Genomic DNA, 24743 nt, shown 5'->3' with positions numbered 1-24743 from the left:
TCGAACATTTTCATGAAGTATTTCAGCTTAAAAAAAGTTGAAAGTTTTCATGAAAAGATTTCGGCTTCAAAAAAGTTGAAAATTTTCATGAAAAGATTTCGGCTTCAAAAAAGTTGAAAATTTTCACGACAGGATTTCGGCTTTAAAAAAGTCGAACATTTTCATGAAGTAATTCAGCTTCAAAAAAGTTGAAAATTTTCATGAAAAGATTTCGGCTTCAAAAAAGTTGAAAATTTTCATGAAAAGATTTCGGCTTCAAAAGAGTTGAAAATTTTCACGACAGGATTTCAACTTTAAAAAAGTCCAACATTTTCATGAAGTAATTCAGCTTCAAAAATGTCGAACATTTTCATGAAGTATTTCAGCTTCAAAAAAGTTGAACATTTTCATGAAAAGATTTCGGCTTCAAAAAAGTTGAAAATTTTCATGAAAAGATTTCGGCTTCAAAAAAGTTGAAAATTTTCACGACAGGATTTCGGCGTTAAAAAAGTCGAACATTTTTATGAAGTATTTCAGCTTCAAAAAAGTTGAAAATTTTCATGAAAAGATTTCGGCTTCAAAAAAGTTGAAAATTTTCACGACAGGATTTCGGCGTTAAAAAAGTCGAACATTTTTATGAAGTATTTCAGCTTCAAAAAAGTTGAAAATTTTCATGAAAAGATTTCGGTTTCAAAAAAGTTGAAAATTTTCACGACAGGATTTCGGCTATAAAAAAGTCGAACATTTTCATGAAGTATTTCGGATTCAAAAAAGTTGAAAATTTTCACGACAGGATTTCGGCTTTAAAAAAGTCGAACATTTTCATGAAGTATTTCAGCTTAAAAAAAGTTGAAAATTTTCATGAAAAGATTTCGGCTTCAAAAAAGTTGAAAATTTTCACGACAGGATTTCGGCTTTAAAAAAGTCGAACATTTTCATGAAGTATTTCGGATTCAAAAAAGTTGAAAATTTTCACGACAGGATTTCGGCTTTAAAAAAGTCGAACATTTTCATGAAGTATTTCAGCTTAAAAAAAGTTGAAAATTTTCATGAAAAGATTTCGGTTTCAAAAAAGTTGAAAATTTTCACGACAGGATTTCGGCTTTAAAAAAGTCGAACATTTTCATGAAGTATTTCAGCTTCAAAAAAGTTGAACATTTTCATGAAGTATTTCGGATTCAAAAAAGTTGAAAATTTTCATGAAAAGATTTCGGCTTCAAAAAAGTTGAAAATTTTCATGATAAGATTTCGGCTTCAAAAAAGTTTAAAATTTTCATGAAAAGATTTCGGCTTCAAAAAAATTGAAAATTTTCACGACAGGATTTCGGCTACAAAAAAGTCGAACATTTTCATGAAGTATTTCGGATTCAAAAAAGTTGAAAATTTTCACGACAGGATTTCGGCTTTAAAAAAGTCGAACATTTTCATGAAGTATTTCAGATTCAAAAAAGTTGAACATTTTCATGAAAAGATTTCGGCTACAAAAAAGTTGAAAATTTTCATGAAAAGATTTCGGATTCAAAAAAGTTGAAAATTTTCACGACAGGATTTCGGATTTAAAAAAGTCGAACATTTTCATGAAGTATTTCGGCTTCAAAAAAGTTGAAAATTTTCACGACAGGATTTCGGCTACAAAAAAGTCGAACATTTTCATGAAGTATTTCGGATTCAAAAAAGTTGAAAATTTTCACGACAGGATTTCGGCTTTAAAAAAGTCGAACATTTTCATGAAGTATTTCGGATTCAAAAAAGTTGAAAATTTTCACGACAGGATTTCGGCTTTAAAAAAGTCGAACATTTTCATGAAGTATTTCAGCTTAAAAAAAGTTGAAAATTTTCATGAAAAGATTTCGGCTTCAAAAAAGTTGAAAATTTTCACGACATGATTTCGGCTTTAAAAAAGTCGAACATTTTCATGAAGTATTTCGGATTCAAAAAAGTTGAAAATTTTCACGACAGGATTTCGGCTTTAAAAAAGTCGAACATTTTCATGAAGTATTTCAGCTTAAAAAAAGTTGAAAATTTTCATGAAAAGATTTCGGTTTCAAAAAAGTTGAAAATTTTCACGACAGGATTTCGGCTTTAAAAAAGTCGAACATTTTCATGAAGTATTTCAGCTTCAAAAAAGTTGAACATTTTCATGAAAAGATTTCGGCTACAAAAAAGTTGAAAATTTTCATGAAAAGATTTCGGATTCAAAAAAGTTGAAAATTTTCACGACAGGATTTCGGATTTAAAAAAGTCGAACATTTTCATGAAGTATTTCGGCTTCAAAAAAGTTGAAAATTTTCACGACAGGATTTCGGCTACAAAAAAGTCGAACATTTTCATGAAGTATTTCGGATTCAAAAAAGTTGAAAATTTTCACGACAGGATTTCGGCTTTAAAAAAGTCGAACATTTTCATGAAGTATTTCGGATTCAAAAAAGTTGAAAATTTTCACGACAGGATTTCGGCTTTAAAAAAGTCGAACATTTTCATGAAGTATTTCAGCTTAAAAAAAGTTGAAAATTTTCATGAAAAGATTTCGGCTTCAAAAAAGTTGAAAATTTTCACGACATGATTTCGGCTTTAAAAAAGTCGAACATTTTCATGAAGTATTTCGGATTCAAAAAAGTTGAAAATTTTCACGACAGGATTTCGGCTTTAAAAAAGTCGAACATTTTCATGAAGTATTTCAGCTTAAAAAAAGTTGAAAATTTTCATGAAAAGATTTCGGATTCAAAAAAGTTGAAAATTTTCACGACAGGATTTCGGATTTAAAAAAGTCGAACATTTTCATGAAGTATTTCGGCTTCAAAAAAGTTGAAAATTTTCACGACAGGATTTCGGCTACAAAAAAGTCGAACATTTTCATGAAGTATTTCGGATTCAAAAAAGTTGAAAATTTTCACGACAGGATTTCGGCTTTAAAAAAGTCGAACATTTTCATGAAGTATTTCGGATTCAAAAAAGTTGAAAATTTTCACGACAGGATTTCGGCTTTAAAAAAGTCGAACATTTTCATGAAGTATTTCAGCTTAAAAAAAGTTGAAAATTTTCATGAAAAGATTTCGGCTTCAAAAAAGTTGAAAATTTTCACGACATGATTTCGGCTTTAAAAAAGTCGAACATTTTCATGAAGTATTTCGGATTCAAAAAAGTTGAAAATTTTCACGACAGGATTTCGGCTTTAAAAAAGTCGAACATTTTCATGAAGTATTTCAGCTTCAAAAAAGTTGAACATTTTCATGAAGTATTTCGGATTCAAAAAAGTTGAAAATTTTCACGACAGGATTTCGGCTTTAAAAAAGTCGAACATTTTCATGAAGTATTTCAGCTTAAAAAAAGTTGAAAATTTTCATGAAAAGATTTCGGCTTCAAAAAAGTTTAAAATTTTCATGGAAAGATTTCGGCTTCAAAAAAGTTGAAAATTTTCACGACAGGATTTCGGCTACAAAAAAGTCGAACATTTTCATGAAGTATTTCGGATTCAAAAAAGTTGAAAATTTTCACGACAGGATTTCGGCTTTAAAAAAGTCGAACATTTTCATGAAGTATTTCAGCTTAAAAAAAGTTGAAAGTTTTCATGAAAAGATTTCGGCTTCAAAAAAGTTGAAAATTTTCATGAAAAGATTTCGGCTTCAAAAAAGTTGAAAATTTTCACGACAGGATTTCGGCTTTAAAAAAGTCGAACATTTTCATGAAGTAATTCAGCTTCAAAAAAGTTGAAAATTTTCATGAAAAGATTTCGGCTTCAAAAAAGTTGAAAATTTTCATGAAAAGATTTCGGCTTCAAAAGAGTTGAAAATTTTCACGACAGGATTTCAACTTTAAAAAAGTCCAACATTTTCATGAAGTATTTCGGCTTCAAAAAAGTTGAAATTTTTCATGAAGTATTTCAGCTTCAAAAAAGTTGAAAATTTTCATGAAAAGATTTCGGCTTCAAAAAAGTTGAAAATTTTCATGAAAAGATTTCGGCTTCAAAAAAGTTTAAAATTTTCATGAAAAGATTTCGGCTTCAAAAAAATTGAAAATTTTCACGACAGGATTTCGGCTACAAAAAAGTCGAACATTTTCATGAAGTATTTCGGATTCAAAAAAGTTGAAAATTTTCACGACAGGATTTCGGCTTTAAAAAAGTCGAACATTTTCATGAAGTATTTCAGCTTAAAAAAAGTTGAAAGTTTTCATGAAAAGATTTCGGCTTCAAAAAAGTTGAAAATTTTCATGAAAAGATTTCGGCTTCAAAAAAGTTGAAAATTTTCACGACAGGATTTCTGCTTTAAAAAAGTCGAACATTTTCATGAAGTAATTCAGCTTCAAAAAAGTTGAAAATTTTCATGAAAAAATTTCGGCTTCAAAAAAGTTGAAAATTTTCATGAAAAGATTTCGGTTTCAAAAGAGTTGAAAATTTTCACGACAGGATTTCGACTTTAAAAAAGTCCAACATTTTCATGAAGTATTTCGGCTTCAAAAAAGTTGAAAATTTTCATGAAGTATTTCTGATTCAAAAAAGTTGAAAATTTTCACGACAGGATTTCGGCGTTAAAAAAGTCGAACATTTTTATGAAGTATTTCAGCTTCAAAAAAGTTGAAAATTTTCATGAAAAGATTTCGGTTTCAAAAAAGTTGAAAATTTTCACGACAGGATTTCGGCTATAAAAAAGTCGAACATTTTCATGAAGTATTTCGGATTCAAAAAAGTTGAAAATTTTCACAACAGGATTTCGGCTTTAAAAAAGTCGAACATTTTCATGAAGTATTTCAGCTTAAAAAAAGTTGAAAATTTTCATGAAAAGATTTCGGCTTCAAAAAAGTTGAAAATTTTCACGACAGGATTTCGGCTTTAAAAAAGTCGAACATTTTCATGAAGTATTTCGGATTCAAAAAAGTTGAAAATTTTCACGACAGGATTTCGGCTTTAAAAAAGTCGAACATTTTCATGAAGTATTTCAGCTTCAAAAAAGTTGAAAATTTTCATGAAAAGATTTCGGTTTCAAAAAAGTTGAAAATTTTCAAGACAGGATTTCGGCTTTAAAAAAGTCGAACATTTTCATGAAGTATTTCAGCTTCAAAAAAGTTGAACATTTTCATGAAGTATTTCGGATTCAAAAAAGTTGAAAATTTTCACGACAGGATTTCGGCTTTAAAAAAGTCGAACATTTTCATGAAGTATTTCGGCTTCAAAAAAGTTGAAAATTTTCATGAAAAGATTTCGGCTTCAAAAAAGTTGAAAATTTTCACGACAGGATTTCGGCTTTAAAAAAGTTGAACATTTTCATGAAGTAATTCAGCTTCAAAAAAGTTGAAAATTTTCATGAAAAGATTTCGGCTTCAAAAAAGTTGAAAATTTTCATGAAAAGATTTCGGCTTCAAAAGAGTTGAAAATTTTCACGACAGGATTTCGACTTTAAAAAAGTCCAACATTTTCATGAAGTATTTCGGCTTCAAAAAAGTTGAAAATTTTCATGAAGTATTTCGGATTCAAAAAAGTTGAAAATTTTCACGACAGGATTTCGGCGTTAAAAAAGTCGAACATTTTTATGAAGTATTTCAGCTTCAAAAAAGTTGAAAATTTTCATGAAAAGATTTCGGCTTCAAAAAAGTTGAAAATTTTCATGAAAAGATTTCGGCTTCAAAAAAGTTTAAAATTTTCATGGAAAGATTTCGGCTTCAAAAAAGTTGAAAATTTTCACGACAGGATTTCGGCTACAAAAAAGTCGAACATTTTCATGAAGTATTTCGGATTCAAAAAAGTTGAAAATTTTCACGACCGGATTTCGGCTTTAAAAAAGTCGAACATTTTCATGAAGTATTTCAGCTTAAAAAAAGTTGAAAGTTTTCATGAAAAGATTTCGGCTTCAAAAAAGTTGAAAATTTTCATGAAAAGATTTCGGCTTCAAAAAAGTTGAAAATTTTCACGACAGGATTTCGGCTTTAAAAAAGTCGAACATTTTCATGAAGTAATTCAGCTTCAAAAAAGTTGAAAATTTTCATGAAAAGATTTCGGCTTCAAAAAAGTTGAAAATTTTCATGAAAAGATTTCGGCTTCAAAAGAGTTGAAAATTTTCACGACAGGATTTCAACTTTAAAAAAGTCCAACATTTTCATGAAGTATTTCGGCTTAAAAAAAGTTGAAAATTTTCATGAAGTATTTCAGCTTCAAAAAAGTTGAAAATTTTCATGAAAAGATTTCGGCTTCAAAAAAGTTGAAAATTTTCATGAAAAGATTTCGGCTTCAAAAGAGTTGAAAATTTTCACGACAGGATTTCGACTTTAAAAAAGTCCAACATTTTCATGAAGTATTTCGGCTTCAAAAAAGTTGAAAATTTTCATGAAGTATTTCTGATTCAAAAAAGTTGAAAATTTTCACGACAGGATTTCGGCGTTAAAAAAGTCGAACATTTTTATGAAGTATTTCAGCTTCAAAAAAGTTGAAAATTTTCATGAAAAGATTTCGGTTTCAAAAAAGTTGAAAATTTTCACGACAGGATTTCGGCTATAAAAAAGTCGAACATTTTCATGAAGTATTTCGGATTCAAAAAAGTTGAAAATTTTCACGACAGGATTTCGGCTTTAAAAAAGTCGAACATTTTCATGAAGTATTTCAGCTTAAAAAAAGTTGAAAATTTTCATGAAAAGATTTCGGCTTCAAAAAAGTTGAAAATTTTCACGACAGGATTTCGGCTTTAAAAAAGTCGAACATTTTCATGAAGTATTTCGGATTCAAAAAAGTTGAAAATTTTCACGACAGGATTTCGGCTTTAAAAAAGTCGAACATTTTCATGAAGTATTTCAGCTTAAAAAAAGTTGAAAATTTTCATGAAAAGATTTCGGTTTCAAAAAAGTTGAAAATTTTCACGACAGGATTTCGGCTTTAAAAAAGTCGAACATTTTCATGAAGTATTTCAGCTTCAAAAAAGTTGAACATTTTCATGAAAAGATTTCGGCTTCAAAAAAGTTGAAAATTTTCATGAAAAGATTTCGGCTTCAAAAAAGTTGAAAATTTTCACGACAGGATTTCGGCGTTAAAAAAGTCGAACATTTTTATGAAGTATTTCAGCTTCAAAAAAGTTGAAAATTTTCATGAAAAGATTTCGGTTTCAAAAAAGTTGAAAATTTTCACGACAGGATTTCGGCTATAAAAAAGTCGAACATTTTCATGAAGTATTTCGGATTCAAAAAAGTTGAAAATTTTCACGACAGGATTTCGGCTTTAAAAAAGTCGAACATTTTCATGAAGTATTTCAGCTTAAAAAAAGTTGAAAATTTTCATGAAAAGATTTCGGCTTCAAAAAAGTTGAAAATTTTCACGACAGGATTTCGGCTTTAAAAAAGTCGAACATTTTCATGAAGTATTTCGGATTCAAAAAAGTTGAAAATTTTCACGACAGGATTTCGGCTTTAAAAAAGTCGAACATTTTCATGAAGTATTTCAGCTTAAAAAAAGTTGAAAATTTTCATGAAAAGATTTCGGTTTCAAAAAAGTTGAAAATTTTCACGACAGGATTTCGGCTTTAAAAAAGTCGAACATTTTCATGAAGTATTTCAGCTTCAAAAAAGTTGAACATTTTCATGAAGTATTTCGGATTCAAAAAAGTTGAAAATTTTCATGAAAAGATTTCGGCTTCAAAAAAGTTGAAAATTTTCATGATAAGATTTCGGCTTCAAAAAAGTTTAAAATTTTCATGAAAAGATTTCGGCTTCAAAAAAATTGAAAATTTTCACGACAGGATTTCGGCTACAAAAAAGTCGAACATTTTCATGAAGTATTTCGGATTCAAAAAAGTTGAAAATTTTCACGACAGGATTTCGGCTTTAAAAAAGTCGAACATTTTCATGAAGTATTTCAGCTTAAAAAAAGTTGAAAGTTTTCATGAAAAGATTTCGGCTTCAAAAAAGTTGAAAATTTTCATGAAAAGATTTCGGCTTCAAAAAAGTTGAAAATTTTCACGACAGGATTTCTGCTTTAAAAAAGTCGAACATTTTCATGAAGTAATTCAGCTTCAAAAAAGTTGAAAATTTTCATGAAAAGATTTCGGCTTCAAAAGAGTTGAAAATTTTCACGACAGGATTTCGACTTTAAAAAAGTCCAACATTTTCATGAAGTATTTCGGCTTCAAAAAAGTTGAAAATTTTCATGAAGTATTTCTGATTCAAAAAAGTTGAAAATTTTCACGACAGGATTTCGGCGTTAAAAAAGTCGAACATTTTTATGAAGTATTTCAGCTTCAAAAAAGTTGAAAATTTTCATGAAAAGATTTCGGTTTCAAAAAAGTTGAAAATTTTCACGACAGGATTTCGGCTATAAAAAAGTCGAACATTTTCATGAAGTATTTCGGATTCAAAAAAGTTGAAAATTTTCACAACAGGATTTCGGCTTTAAAAAAGTCGAACATTTTCATGAAGTATTTCAGCTTAAAAAAAGTTGAAAATTTTCATGAAAAGATTTCGGCTTCAAAAAAGTTGAAAATTTTCACGACAGGATTTCGGCTTTAAAAAAGTCGAACATTTTCATGAAGTATTTCGGATTCAAAAAAGTTGAAAATTTTCACGACAGGATTTCGGCTTTAAAAAAGTCGAACATTTTCATGAAGTATTTCAGCTTCAAAAAAGTTGAAAATTTTCATGAAAAGATTTCGGTTTCAAAAAAGTTGAAAATTTTCAAGACAGGATTTCGGCTTTAAAAAAGTCGAACATTTTCATGAAGTATTTCAGCTTCAAAAAAGTTGAACATTTTCATGAAGTATTTCGGATTCAAAAAAGTTGAAAATTTTCACGACAGTATTTCGGCTTTAAAAAAGTCGAACATTTTCATGAAGTATTTCGGCTTCAAAAAAGTTGAAAATTTTCATGAAAAGATTTCGGCTTCAAAAAAGTTGAAAATTTTCACGACAGGATTTCGGCTTTAAAAAAGTTGAACATTTTCATGAAGTAATTCAGCTTCAAAAAAGTTGAAAATTTTCATGAAAAGATTTCGGCTTCAAAAAAGTTGAAAATTTTCATGAAAAGATTTCGGCTTCAAAAGAGTTGAAAATTTTCACGACAGGATTTCGACTTTAAAAAAGTCCAACATTTTCATGAAGTATTTCGGCTTCAAAAAAGTTGAAAATTTTCATGAAGTATTTCGGATTCAAAAAAGTTGAAAATTTTCACGACAGGATTTCGGCGTTAAAAAAGTCGAACATTTTTATGAAGTATTTCAGCTTCAAAAAAGTTGAAAATTTTCATGAAAAGATTTCGGCTTCAAAAAAGTTGAAAATTTTCATGAAAAGATTTCGGCTTCAAAAAAGTTTAAAATTTTCATGGAAAGATTTCGGCTTCAAAAAAGTTGAAAATTTTCACGACAGGATTTCGGCTACAAAAAAGTCGAACATTTTCATGAAGTATTTCGGATTCAAAAAAGTTGAAAATTTTCACGACCGGATTTCGGCTTTAAAAAAGTCGAACATTTTCATGAAGTATTTCAGTTTAAAAAAAGTTGAAAGTTTTCATGAAAAGATTTCGGCTTCAAAAAAGTTGAAAATTTTCATGAAAAGATTTCGGCTTCAAAAAAGTTGAAAATTTTCACGACAGGATTTCGGCTTTAAAAAAGTCGAACATTTTCATGAAGTAATTCAGCTTCAAAAAAGTTGAAAATTTTCATGAAAAGATTTCGGCTTCAAAAAAGTTGAAAATTTTCATGAAAAGATTTCGGCTTCAAAAGAGTTGAAAATTTTCACGACAGGATTTCAACTTTAAAAAAGTCCAACATTTTCATGAAGTATTTCGGCTTAAAAAAAGTTGAAAATTTTCATGAAGTATTTCAGCTTCAAAAAAGTTGAAAATTTTCATGAAAAGATTTCGGCTTCAAAAAAGTTGAAAATTTTAATGAAAAGATTTCGGCTTCAAAAGAGTTGAAAATTTTCACGACAGGATTTCGACATTAAAAAAGTCCAACATTTTCATGAAGTATTTCGGCTTCAAAAAAGTTGAAAATTTTCATGAAGTATTTCTGATTCAAAAAAGTTGAAAATTTTCACGACAGGATTTCGGCGTTAAAAAAGTCGAACATTTTTATGAAGTATTTCAGCTTCAAAAAAGTTGAAAATTTTCATGAAAAGATTTCGGTTTCAAAAAAGTTGAAAATTTTCACGACAGGATTTCGGCTATAAAAAAGTCGAACATTTTCATGAAGTATTTCGGATTCAAAAAAGTTGAAAATTTTCACGACAGGATTTCGGCTTTAAAAAAGTCGAACATTTTCATGAAGTATTTCAGCTTAAAAAAAGTTGAAAATTTTCATGAAAAGATTTCGGCTTCAAAAAAGTTGAAAATTTTCACGACAGGATTTCGGCTTTAAAAAAGTCGAACATTTTCATGAAGTATTTCGGATTCAAAAAAGTTGAAAATTTTCACGACAGGATTTCGGCTTTAAAAAAGTCGAACATTTTCATGAAGTATTTCAGCTTAAAAAAAGTTGAAAATTTTCATGAAAAGATTTCGGTTTCAAAAAAGTTGAAAATTTTCACGACAGGATTTCGGCTTTAAAAAAGTCGAACATTTTCATGAAGTATTTCAGCTTCAAAAAAGTTGAACATTTTCATGAAAAGATTTCGGCTTCAAAAAAGTTGAAAATTTTCATGAAAAGATTTCGGCTTCAAAAAAGTTGAAAATTTTCACGACAGGATTTCGGCGTTAAAAAAGTCGAACATTTTTATGAAGTATTTCAGCTTCAAAAAAGTTGAAAATTTTCATGAAAAGATTTCGGTTTCAAAAAAGTTGAAAATTTTCACGACAGGATTTCGGCTATAAAAAAGTCGAACATTTTCATGAAGTATTTCGGATTCAAAAAAGTTGAAAATTTTCACGACAGGATTTCGGCTTTAAAAAAGTCGAACATTTTCATGAAGTATTTCAGCTTAAAAAAAGTTGAAAATTTTCATTAAAAGATTTCGGCTTCAAAAAAGTTGAAAATTTTCACGACAGGATTTCGGCTTTAAAAAAGTCGAACATTTTCATGAAGTATTTCGGATTCAAAAAAGTTGAAAATTTTCACGACAGGATTTCGGCTTTAAAAAAGTCGAACATTTTCATGAAGTATTTCAGCTTAAAAAAAGTTGAAAATTTTCATGAAAAGATTTCGGTTTCAAAAAAGTTGAAAATTTTCACGACAGGATTTCGGCTTTAAAAAAGTCGAACATTTTCATGAAGTATTTCAGCTTCAAAAAAGTTGAACATTTTCATGAAGTATTTCGGATTCAAAAAAGTTGAAAATTTTCACGACAGGATTTCGGCTTTAAAAAAGTCGAACATTTTCATGAAGTATTTCAGCTTAAAAAAAGTTGAAAATTTTCATGAAAAGATTTCGGCTTCAAAAAAGTTGAAAATTTTCATGAAAAGATTTCGGCTTCAAAAAAGTTGAAAATTTTCACGACAGGATTTCGGCTTTAAAAAAGTCGAACATTTTTATGAAGTATTTCAGCTTCAAAAAAGTTGAAAATTTTCATGAAGAGATTTCGGTTTCAAAAAAGTTGAAAATTTTCACGACAGGATTTCGGCTATAAAAAAGTCGAACATTTTCATGAAGTATTTCGGATTCAAAAAAGTTGAAAATTTTCACGACAGGATTTCGGCTTTAAAAAAGTCGAACATTTTCATGAAGTATTTCAGCTTAAAAAAAGTTGAAAATTTTCATGAAAAGATTTCGGCTTCAAAAAAGTTGAAAATTTTCACGACAGGATTTCGGCTTTAAAAAAGTCGAACATTTTCATGAAGTATTTCGGATTCAAAAAAGTTGAAAATTTTCACGACAGGATTTCGGCTTTAAAAAAGTCGAACATTTTCATGAAGTATTTCAGCTTAAAAAAAGTTGAAAATTTTCATGAAAAGATTTCGGTTTCAAAAAAGTTGAAAATTTTCACGACAGGATTTCGGCTTTAAAAAAGTCGAACATTTTCATGAAGTATTTCAGCTTAAAAAAAGTTGAAAATTTTCATGAAAAGATTTCGGCTTCAAAAAAGTTGAAAATTTTCATGAAAAGATTTCGGCTTCAAAAAAGTTGAAAATTTTCACGACAGGATTTCGGCTTTAAAAAAGTTGAACATTTTCATGAAGTAATTCAGCTTCAAAAAAGTTGAAAATTTTCATGAAAAGATTTCGGCTTCAAAAAAGTTGAAAATTTTCATGAAAAGATTTCGGCTTCAAAAGAGTTGAAAATTTTCACGACAGGATTTCGACTTTAAAAAAGTCCAACATTTTCATGAAGTATTTCGGCTTCAAAAAAGTTGAAAATTTTCATGAAGTATTTCGGATTCAAAAAAGTTGAAAATTTTCACGACAGGATTTCGGCGTTAAAAAAGTCGAACATTTTTATGAAGTATTTCAGCTTCAAAAAAGTTGAAAATTTTCATGAAAAGATTTCGGCTTCAAAAAAGTTGAAAATTTTCATGAAAAGATTTCGGCTTCAAAAAAGTTTAAAATTTTCATGGAAAGATTTCGGCTTCAAAAAAGTTGAAAATTTTCACGACAGGATTTCGGCTACAAAAAAGTCGAACATTTTCATGAAGTATTTCGGATTCAAAAAAGTTGAAAATTTTCACGACAGGATTTCGGCTTTAAAAAAGTCGAACATTTTCATGAAGTATTTCAGCTTAAAAAAAGTTGAAAGTTTTCATGAAAAGATTTCGGCTTCAAAAAAGTTGAAAATTTTCATGAAAAGATTTCGGCTTCAAAAAAGTTGAAAATTTTCACGACAGGATTTCGGCTTTAAAAAAGTTGAACATTTTCATGAAGTAATTCAGCTTCAAAAAAGTTGAAAATTTTCATGAAAAGATTTCGGCTTCAAAAAAGTTCAAAATTTTCATGAAAAGATTTCGGCTTCAAAAGAGTTGAAAATTTTCACGACAGGATTTCGACTTTAAAAAAGTCCAACATTTTCATGAAGTATTTCGGCTTCAAAAAAGTTGAAAATTTTCATGAAGTATTTCGGATTCAAAAAAGTTGAAAATTTTCACGACAGGATTTCGGCGTTAAAAAAGTCGAACATTTTTATGAAGTATTTCAGCTTCAAAAAAGTTGAAAATTTTCATGAAAAGATTTCGGCTTCAAAAAAGTTGAAAATTTTCATGAAAAGATTTCGGCTTCAAAAAAGTTTAAAATTTTCATGGAAAGATTTCGGCTTCAAAAAAGTTGAAAATTTTCACGACAGGATTTCGGCTACAAAAAAGTCGAACATTTTCATGAAGTATTTCGGATTCAAAAAAGTTGAAAATTTTCACGACAGGATTTCGGCTTTAAAAAAGTCGAACATTTTCATGAAGTATTTCAGCTTAAAAAAAGTTGAAAGTTTTCATGAAAAGATTTCGGCTTCAAAAAAGTTGAAAATTTTCATGAAAAGATTTCGGCTTCAAAAGAGTTGAAAATTTTCACGACAGGATTTCAACTTTAAAAAAGTCCAACATTTTCATGAAGTATTTCGGCTTCAAAAAAGTTGAAAATTTTCATGAAGTATTTCAGCTTCAAAAAATTTGAAAATTTTCATGAAAAGATTTCGGCTTCAAAAAAGTTGAAAATTTTCATGAAAAGATTTCGGCTTCAAAAAAGTTTAAAATTTTCATGAAAAGATTTCGGCTTCAAAAAAGTTGAAAATTTTCACGACAGGATTTCGGCTACAAAAAAGTCGAACATTTTCATGAAGTATTTCGGATTCAAAAAAGTTGAAAATTTTCACGACAGGATTTCGGCTTTAAAAAAGTCGAACATTTTCATGAAGTATTTCAGCTTAAAAAAAGTTGAAAGTTTTCATGAAAAGATTTCGGCTTCAAAAAAGTTGAAAATTTTCATGAAAAGATTTCAGCTTCAAAAAAGTTGAAAATTTTCACGACAGGATTTCGGCTTTAAAAAAGTCGAACATTTTCATGAAGTAATTCAGCTTCAAAAAAGTTGAAAATTTTCATGAAAAGATTTCGGCTTCAAAAAAGTTGAAAATTTTCATGAAAAGATTTCGGCTTCAAAAGAGTTGAAAATTTTCACGACAGTATTTCGACTTTAAGAAAGTCCAACATTTTCATGAAGTATTTCGGTTTCAAAAAAGTTGAAAATTTTCATGAAGTATTTCTGATTCAAAAAAGTTGAAAATTTTCACGACAGGATTTCGGCGTTAAAAAAGTCGAACATTTTTATGAAGTATTTCAGCTTCAAAAAAGTTGAAAATTTTCATGAAAAGATTTCGGTTTCAAAAAAGTTGAAAATTTTCACGACAGGATTTCGGCTTCAAAAAAGTCGAACATTTTCATGAAGTATTTCAGCTTAAAAAAAGTTGAAAATTTTCATGAAAAGATTTCGGCTTCAAAAAAGTTGAAAATTTTCACGACAGGATTTCGGCTTTTAAAAAGTCGAACATTTTCATGAAGTATTTCGGATTCAAAAAAGTTGAAAATTTTCACGACAGGATTTCGGCTTTAAAAAAGTCGAACATTTTCATGAAGTATTTCGGATTCAAAAAAGTTGAAAATTTTCACGACAGGATTTCGGCTTTAAAAAAGTCGAACATTTTCATGAAGTATTTCAGCTTAAAAAAAGTTGAAAATTTTCATGAAAAGATTTCGGTTTCAAAAAAGTTGAAAAATTTTCACGACAGGATTTCGGCTTTAAAAAAGTCGAACATTTTCATGAAGTATTTCAGCTTCAAAAAAGTTGAACATTTTCATGAAGTATTTCGGATTCAAAAAAGTTGAAAATTTTCACGACAGGATTTCGGCTTTAAAAAAGTCGAACATTTTCATGAAGTATTTCAGCTTAAAAAAAGTTGAAAATTTTCATGAAAAGATTTCGGCTTCAAAAAAGTTGAAAATTTTCATGAAAAGATTTCGGCTTCAAAAAAGTTGAAAATTTTCACGACAGGATTTCGGCTTTAAAAAAGTTGAACATTTTCATGAAGTAATTCAGCTTCAAAAAAGTTGAAAATTTTCATGAAAAGATTTCGGCTTCAAAAAAGTTGAAAATTTTCATGAAAAGATTTCGGCTTCAAAAGAGTTGAAAATTTTCACGACAGGATTTCGACTTTAAAAAAGTCCAACATTTTCATGAAGTATTTCGGCTTCAAAAAAGTTGAAAATTTTCATGAAGTATTTCGGATTCAAAAAAGTTGAAAATTTTCACGACAGGATTTCGGCGTTAAAAAAGTCGAACATTTTTATGAAGTATTTCAGCTTCAAAAAAGTTGAAAATTTTCATGAAAAGATTTCGGCTTCAAAAAAGTTGAAAATTTTCATGAAAAGATTTCGGCTTCAAAAAAGTTTAAAATTTTCATGGAAAGATTTCGGCTTCAAAAAAGTTGAAAATTTTCACGACAGGATTTCGGCTACAAAAAAGTCGAACATTTTCATGAAGTATTTCGGATTCAAAAAAGTTGAAAATTTTCACGACAGGATTTCGGCTTTAAAAAAGTCGAACATTTTCATGAAGTATTTCAGCTTAAAAAAAGTTGAAAGTTTTCATGAAAAGATTTCGGCTTCAAAAAAGTTGAAAATTTTCATGAAAAGATTTCGGCTTCAAAAAAGTTGAAAATTTTCACGACAGGATTTCGGCTTTAAAAAAGTTGAACATTTTCATGAAGTAATTCAGCTTCAAAAAAGTTGAAAATTTTCATGAAAAGATTTCGGCTTCAAAAAAGTTGAAAATTTTCATGAAAAGATTTCGGCTTCAAAAGAGTTGAAAATTTTCACGACAGGATTTCGACTTTAAAAAAGTCCAACATTTTCATGAAGTATTTCGGCTTCAAAAAAGTTGAAAATTTTCATGAAGTATTTCGGATTCAAAAAAGTTGAAAATTTTCACGACAGGATTTCGGCGTTAAAAAAGTCGAACATTTTTATGAAGTATTTCAGCTTCAAAAAAGTTGAAAATTTTCATGAAAAGATTTCGGCTTCAAAAAAGTTGAAAATTTTCATGAAAAGATTTCGGCTTCAAAAAAGTTTAAAATTTTCATGGAAAGATTTCGGCTTCAAAAAAGTTGAAAATTTTCACGACAGGATTTCGGCTACAAAAAAGTCGAACATTTTCATGAAGTATTTCGGATTCAAAAAAGTTGAAAATTTTCACGACAGGATTTCGGCTTTAAAAAAGTCGAACATTTTCATGAAGTATTTCAGCTTAAAAAAAGTTGAAAGTTTTCATGAAAAGATTTCGGCTTCAAAAAAGTTGAAAATTTTCATGAAAAGATTTCGGCTTCAAAAGAGTTGAAAATTTTCACGACAGGATTTCAACTTTAAAAAAGTCCAACATTTTCATGAAGTATTTCGGCTTCAAAAAAGTTGAAAATTTTCATGAAGTATTTCAGCTTCAAAAAATTTGAAAATTTTCATGAAAAGATTTCGGCTTCAAAAAAGTTGAAAATTTTCATGAAAAGATTTCGGCTTCAAAAAAGTTTAAAATTTTCATGAAAAGATTTCGGCTTCAAAAAAGTTGAAAATTTTCACGACAGGATTTCGGCTACAAAAAAGTCGAACATTTTCATGAAGTATTTCGGATTCAAAAAAGTTGAAAATTTTCACGACAGGATTTCGGCTTTAAAAAAGTCGAACATTTTCATGAAGTATTTCAGCTTAAAAAAAGTTGAAAGTTTTCATGAAAAGATTTCGGCTTCAAAAAAGTTGAAAATTTTCATGAAAAGATTTCGGCTTCAAAAAAGTTGAAAATTTTCACGACAGGATTTCGGCTTTAAAAAAGTCGAACATTTTCATGAAGTAATTCAGCTTCAAAAAAGTTGAAAATTTTCATGAAAAGATTTCGGCTTCAAAAAAGTTGAAAATTTTCCTGAAAAGATTTCGGCTTCAAAAGAGTTGAAAATTTTCACGACAGGATTTCGACTTTAAAAAAGTCCAACATTTTCATGAAGTATTTCGGTTTCAAAAAAGTTGAAAATTTTCATGAAGTATTTCTGATTCAAAAAAGTTGAAAATTTTCACGACAGGATTTCGGCGTTAAAAAAGTCGAACATTTTTATGAAGTATTTCAGCTTCAAAAAAGTTGAAAATTTTCATGAAAAGATTTCGGTTTCAAAAAAGTTGAAAATTTTCACGACAGGATTTCGGCTTTAAAAAAGTCGAACATTTTCATGAAGTATTTCAGCTTAAAAAAAGTTGAAAATTTTCATGAAAAGATTTCGGCTTCAAAAAAGTTGAAAATTTTCACGACAGGATTTCGGCTTTAAAAAAGTCGAACATTTTCATGAAGTATTTCGGATTCAAAAAAGTTGAAAATTTTCACGACAGGATTTCGGCTTTAAAAAAGTCGAACATTTTCATGAAGTATTTCAGCTTAAAAAAAGTTGAAAATTTTCATGAAAAGATTTCGGCTTCAAAAAAGTTGAAAATTTTCATGAAAAGATTTCGGCTTCAAAAAAGTTGAAAATTTTCACGACAGGATTTCGGCTTTAAAAAAGTCGAACATTTTCATGAAGTAATTCAGCTTCAAAAAAGTTGAAAATTTTCATGAAAAGATTTCGGCTTAAAAAGAGTTGAAAATTTTCACGACAGGATTAGGACTTTAAAAAAGTCCAACATTTTCATGAAGTATTTCGGCTTCAAAAAAGTTGAAAATTTTCATGAAAAGATTTCGGCTTCAAAAAAGTTGAAAATTTTCATGAAAAGATTTCGTCTTCAAAAAAGTTGAAAATTTTCATGAAAAGATTTCGGCTTCAAAAAAGTTGAAAATTTTCACGACAGGATTTCGGCTTTAAAAAAGTCGAACATTTTCATGAAGTATTTCAGCTTAAAAAAAGTTGAAAATTTTCATGAAAAGATTTCGGTTTCAAAAAAGTTGAAAATTTTCACGACAGGATTTCGGCTTTAAAAAAGTCGAACATTTTCATGAAGTATTTCGGATTCAAAAAGTTGAAAATTTTCACGATAGGATTTCGGCTTTAAAAAAGTCGAACATTTTCATGAAGTATTTCAGCTTCAAAAAAGTTGAAAATTTTCATGAAAAGATTTCGGTTTCAAAAAAGTTGAAAATTTTCACGACAGGATTTCGGCTTTAAAAAAGTCGAACATTTTCATGAAGTATTTCAGCTTAAAAAAAGTTGAAAATTTTCATGAAAAGATTTCGGCTTCAAAAAAGTTGAAAATTTTCAGGACAGGATTTCGGCTTTAAAAAAGTCGAACATTTTCATGAAGTAATTCAGCTTCAAAAAAGTTGAAAATTTTCATGAAAAGATTTCGGCTTCAAAAAAGTTGAAAATTTTCATGAATAGATTTCGGCTTCAAAAGAGTTGAAAATTTTCACGACAGGATTTCGGCTTTAAAAAAGTCGAACATTTTCATGAAGTATTTCAGCTTAAAAAAAGTTGAAAATTTTCATGAAAAGATTTCGGCTTCAAAAAAGTTGAAAATTTTCAGGACAGGATTTCGGCTTTAAAAAAGTCGAACATTTTCATGAAGTAATTCAGCTTCAAAAAAGTTGAAAATTTTCATGAAAAGATTTCGGCTTCAAAAAAGTTGAAAATTTTCACGACAGGATTTCGGCTTTAAAAAAGTCGAACATTTTCATGAAGTATTTCAGCTTAAAATAAGTTGAAAATTTTCATGAAAAGATTTCGGCTTCAAAAAAGTTGAAAATTTTCATGAAAAGATTTCGGCTTCAAAAGAGTTGAAAATTTTCACGACAGGATTTCGACTTTAAAAAAGTCCAACATTTTCATGAAGTATTTCGGCTTCAAAAAAGTTGAAAATTTTCATGAAGTATTTCGGATTCAAAAAAGTTGAAAATTTTCACGACAGGATTTCGTCTTCAAAAAAGTTGAAAATTTTCATGAAAAGATTTCGGCTTCAAAAAAGTTGAAAATTTTCACGACAGGATTTCGGCTTTAAAAAAGTCGAACATTTTCATGAAGTATTTCAGCTTAAAAAAAGTTGAAAATTTTCATGAAAAGATTTCGGTTTCAAAAAAGTTGAAAATTTTCACGACAGGATTTCGGCTTTAAAAAAGTCGAACATTTTCATGAAGTATTTCGGATTCAAAAAGTTGAAAATTTTCACGATAGGATTTCGGCTTTAAAAAAGTCGAACATTTTCATGAAGTATTTCAGCTTCAAAAAAGTTGAAAATTTTCATGAAAAGATTTCGGTTTCAAAAAAGTTGAAAATTTTCACGACAGGATTTCGGCTTTAAAAAAGTCGAACATTTTCATGAAGTATTTCAGCTTAAAAAAAGTTGAAAATTTTCATGAAAAGATTTCGGCTTCAAAAAAGTTGAAAATTTTCAGGACAGGATTTCGGCTTTAAAAAAGTCGAACATTTTCATGAAGTAATTCAGCTTCAAAAAAGTTGAAAATTTTCATGAAAAGATTTCGGCTTCAAAAAAGTTGAAAATTTTCATGAATAGATTTCGGCTTCAAAAGAGTTGAAAATTTTCACGACAGGATTTCGGCTTTAAAAAAGTCGAACATTTTCATGAAGTATTTCAGCTTAAAAAAAGTTGAAAATTTTCATGAAAAGATTTCGGCTTCAAAAAAGTTGAAAATTTTCAGGACAGGATTTCGGCTTTAAAAAAGTCGAACATTTTCATGAAGTAATTCAGCTTCAAAAAAGTTGAAAATTTTCATGAAAAGATTTCGGCTTCAAAAAAGTTGAAAATTTTCACGACAGGATTTCGGCTTTAAAAAAGTCGAACATTTTCATGAAGTATTTCAGCTTAAAATAAGTTGAAAATTTTCATGAAAAGATTTCGGCTTCAAAAAAGTTGAAAATTTTCATGAAAAGATTTCGGCTTCAAAAGAGTTGAAAATTTTCACGACAGGATTTCGACTTTAAAAAAGTCCAACATTTTCATGAAGTATTTCGGCTTCAAAAAAGTTGAAAATTTTCATGAAGTATTTCGGATTCAAAAAAGTTGAAAATTTTCACGACAGGATTTCGGCGTTAAAAAAGTCGAACATTTTTATGAAGTATTTCAGCTTCAAAAAAGTTAAAAATTTTCATGAAAAGATTTCGGCTTCAAAAAAGTTTAAAATTTTCATGAAAAGTTTTCGGCTTCAAAAAAGTTGAAAATTTTCATGAAAAGATTTCGGCTTCAAAAAAGTTGAAAATTTTCACGACAGGATTTCGGCTTTAAAAAAGTCGAACATTTTCATGAAGTATTTCAGCTTAAAATAAGTTGAAAATTTTCATGAAAAGATTTCGGCTTCAAAAAAGTTGAAAATTTTCATGAAAAGATTTCGGCTTCAAAAGAGTTGAAAATTTTCACGACAGGATTTCGACTTTAAAAAAGTCCAACATTTTCATGAAGTATTTCGGCTTCAAAAAAGTTGAAAATTTTCATGAAGTATTTCGGATTCAAAAAAGTTGAAAATTTTCACGACAGGATTTCGGCGTTAAAAAAGTCGAACATTTTTATGAAGTATTTCAGCTTCAAAAAAGTTAAAAATTTTCATGAAAAGATTTCGGCTTCAAAAAAGTTTAAAATTTTCATGAAAAGTTTTCGGCTTCAAAAAAGTTGAAAATTTTCATGAAAAGATTTCGGCTTCAAAAAAGTTGAAAATTTTCATGAAAAGATTTCGGCTTCAAAAGAGTTGAAAATTTTCACGACAGGATTTCGACTTTAAAAAAGTCCAACATTTTCATGAAGTATTTCGGCTTCAAAAAAGTTGAAAATTTTCATGAAGTATTTCGGATTCAAAAAAGTTGAAAATTTTCACGACAGGATTTCGACTTTAAAAAAGTCCAACATTTTCATGAAGTATTTCGGCTTCAAAAAAGTTGAAAATTTTCATGAAGTATTTCGGATTCAAAAAAGTTGAAAATTTTCACGACAGGATTTCGGCGTTAAAAAAGTCGAACATTTTTATGAAGTATTTCAGCTTCAAAAAAGTTAAAAATTTTCATGAAAAGATTTCGGCTTCAAAAAAGTTTAAAATTTTCATGAAAAGTTTTCGGCTTCAAAAAAGTTGAAAATTTTCATGAAAAGATTTCGGCTTCAAAAAAGTTGAAAATTTTCACGACAGGATTTCGGCTTTAAAAAAGTCGAACATTTTCATGAAGTATTTCAGCTTAAAAAAAGTTGAAAATTTTCATGAAAAGATTTCGGTTTCAAAAAAGTTGAAAATTTTCATGAAAAGATTTCGGCTTCAAAAAAGTTGAACATTTTCACGACAGGATTTCGGCTTTAAAAAAGTCAAACATTTTCATGAAGTAATTCAGCTTCAAAAAAGTTGAAAATTTTCATGAAAAGATTTCGGCTCCAAAAAAGTTGAAAATTTTCATGAAAAGATTTCGGCTTCAAAAGAGTTGAAAATTTGCACGACAGGATTTCGACTTTAAAAAAGTCCAACATTTTCATGAAGTATTTCGGCTTCAAAAAAGTTGAAAATTTTCATGGAAAGATTTCGGCTTCAAAAAAGTTGAAAATTTTCATGAAAAGATTTCGGCTTCAAAAAAGTTGAAAATTTTCATGAAAAGATTTCGGCTTCAAAAAAGTTGAAAATTTTCACGACAGGATTTCGGCTTTAAAAAAGTCGAACATTTTCATGAAGTATTTCAGCTTAAAATAAGTTGAAAATTTTCATGAAAAGATTTCGGCTTCAAAAAAGTTGAAAATTTTCATGAAAAGATTTCGGCTTCAAAAGAGTTGAAAATTTTCACGACAGGATTTCGACTTTAAAAAAGTCCAACATTTTCATGAAGTATTTCGGCTTCAAAAAAGTTGAAAATTTTCATGAAGTATTTCGGATTCAAAAAAGTTGAAAATTTTCACGACAGGATTTCGGCGTTAAAAAAGTCGAACATTTTTATGAAGTATTTCAGCTTCAAAAAAGTTAAAAATTTTCATGAAAAGATTTCGGCTTCAAAAAAGTTTAAAATTTTCATGAAAAGTTTTCGGCTTCAAAAAAGTTGAAAATTTTCATGAAAAGATTTCGGCTTCAAAAAAGTTGAAAATTTTCATGAAAAGATTTCGGCTTCAAAAAAGTTGAAAATTTTCACGACAGGATTTCGGCTTTAAATAAGTCGAACATTTTCATGAAGTATTTCGGATTCAAAAAGTTGAAAATTTTCACGATAGGAATTCGGCTTTAAAAAAGTCGAACATTTTCATGAAGTATTTCAGCTTCAAAAAAGTTGAAAATTTTCATGAAAAGATTTCGGATTCAAAAAAGTTGAAAATTTTCACGACAGGATTTCGGCGTTAAAAAAGTCGAACATTTTTATGAAGTATTTCAGCATCAAAAAAGTTGAAAATTTTCATGAAAAGATTTCGGCTTCAAAAAAGTTGAAAATTTTCATGAAAACATTTCGGCTTCAAAAAAGTTGAAAATTTTCACGACAGGATTTCGGCTTTAAAAAAGTCGAACATTTTCATGAAGTATTTCGGATTCAAAAAGTTGAAAATTTTCACGATAGGATTTCGGCTTTAAAAAAGTCGAACATTTTCATGAAGTATTTCAGCTTCAAAAAAGTTGAAAATTTTCATGAAAAGATTTCGGTTTCAAAAAAGTTGAAAATTTTCACGACAGGATTTCGGCTTTAAAAAAGTCGAACATTTTTATGAAGTACTTCAGCTTCAAAAAAGTTGAAAATTTTCATGAAAAGATTTCGGCTACAAAAAAGTTGAAGATTTTCATGAAAAGATTTCGGCTTCAAAAAAGTTGAAAATTTTCACGACAGGATTTCGGCTTTAAAAAAGTCAAACATTTTCATGAAGTAATTCAGCTTCAAAAAAGTTGAAAATTTTCATGAAAAGATTTCGGCTTCAAAAAAGTTGAAAATTTTCATGAAAAGATTTCGGCTTCAAAAAAGTTGAAAATTTTCACGACAGGATTTCGGCTTTAAAAAAGTCGAACATTTTCATGAAGTATTTCGGATTCAAAAAGTTGAAAATTTTCACGATAGGATTTCGGCTTTAAAAAAGTCGAACATTTTCATGAAGTATTTCAGCTTCAAAAAAGTTGAAAATTTTCATGAAAAGATTTCGGTTTCAAAAAAGTTGAAAATTTTCACGACAGGATTTCGGCTTTAAAAAAGTCGAACATTTTCATGAAGTACTTCAGCTTCAAAAAAGTTGAAAATTTTCATGAAAAGATTTCGGCTTCAAAAAAGTTGAAGATTTTCATGAAAAGATTTCGGCTTCAAAAAAGTTGAAAATTTTCACGACAGGATTTCGGCTTTAAAAAAGTCGAACATTTTCATGAAGTATTTCGGATTCAAAAAGTTGAAAATTTTCACGATAGGATTTCGGCTTTAAAAAAGTCGAACATTTTCATGAAGTATTTCAGCTTCAAAAAAGTTGAAAATTTTCATGAAAAGATTTCGGTTTCAAAAAAGTTGAAAATTTTCACGACAGGATTTCGGCTTTAAAAAAGTCGAACATTTTCATGAAGTACTTCAGCTTCAAAAAAGTTGAAAATTTTCATGAAAAGATTTCGGCTACAAAAAAGTTGAAGATTTTCATGAAAAGATTTCGGCTTCAAAAAAGTTGAAAATTTTCACGACAGGATTTCGGCTTTAAAAAAGTCAAACATTTTCATGAAGTAATTCAGCTTCAAAAAAGTTGAAAATTTTCATGAAAAGATTTCGGCTTCAAAAAAGTTGAAAATTTTCATGAAAAGATTTCGGCTTCAAAAGAGTTGAAAATTTGCACGACAGGATTTCGATTTTAAAAAAGTCCAACATTTTCATGAAGTATTTCGGCTTCAAAAAAGTTGAAAATTTTCACGACAGGATTTCGGCTTTAAAAAAGTCGAACATTTTCATGAAGTATTTCGGCTTCAAAAAAGTCGAACATTTTCATGAAGTATTTCGGATTCAAAAAAGTTGAAAATTTTCATGAAAAGATTTTGGCTTCAAAAAAGTTGAAAATTTTCATGAAAAGATTTCGGCTTCAAAAAAGTTGAAAATTTTCACGACAGGATTTTGGCTTTAAAAAAGTCGAACATTTTCATGAAGTATTTGGGCTTCAAAAAAGTTGAAAATTTTCACGACAGGATTTCGGCTTTAAAAAAGTCGAACATTTTCATGAAGTATTTCGGCTTCAAAAAGGTTGAAAATTTTCAAGACAGGATTTCAGCTTTAAAAAAGTCGAACATTTTCATGAAGTATTTCGGATTCAAAAAAGTTGAAAATTTTCATGAAAAGATTTCGGCTTCAAAAAAGTTGAAAATTTTCACGACAGGATTTTGGCTTTAAAAAAGTCGAACATTTTCATGAAGTATTTGGGCTTCAAAAAAGTTGAAAATTTTCATGAAAAGATTTCGGCTTCAAAAAAGTTGAAAATTTTCATGAAAAGATTTCGGCTACAAAAAAGTTGAAGATTTTCATGAAAAGATTTCGGCTTCAAAAAAGTTGAAAATTTTCACGACAGGATTTCGGCTTTAAAAAAGTCAAACATTTTCATGAAGTAATTCAGCTTCAAAAAAGTTGAAAATTTTCATGAAAAGATTTCGGCTTCAAAAAAGTTGAAAATTTTCATGAAAAGATTTCGGCTTCAAAAAAGTTGAAAATTTTCACGACAGGATTTCGGCTTTAAAAAAGTCGAACATTTTCATGAAGTATTTCGGATTCAAAAAGTTGAAAATTTTCACGATAGGATTTCGGCTTTAAAAAAGTCGAACATTTTCATGAAGTATTTCAGCTTCAAAAAAGTTGAAAATTTTCATGAAAAGATTTCGGTTTCAAAAAAGTTGAAAATTTTCACGACAGGATTTCGGCTTTAAAAAAGTCGAACATTTTCATGAAGTACTTCAGCTTCAAAAAAGTTGAAAATTTTCATGAAAAGATTTCGGCTTCAAAAAAGTTGAAGATTTTCATGAAA

This window comes from Labrus mixtus, unplaced genomic scaffold, assembly GCF_963584025.1.
Source record: "Labrus mixtus unplaced genomic scaffold, fLabMix1.1 SCAFFOLD_27, whole genome shotgun sequence".
Classification (NCBI taxonomy): domain Eukaryota; kingdom Metazoa; phylum Chordata; class Actinopteri; order Labriformes; family Labridae; genus Labrus; species Labrus mixtus.
Note: the sequence above shows the minus strand (reverse complement) of the source record.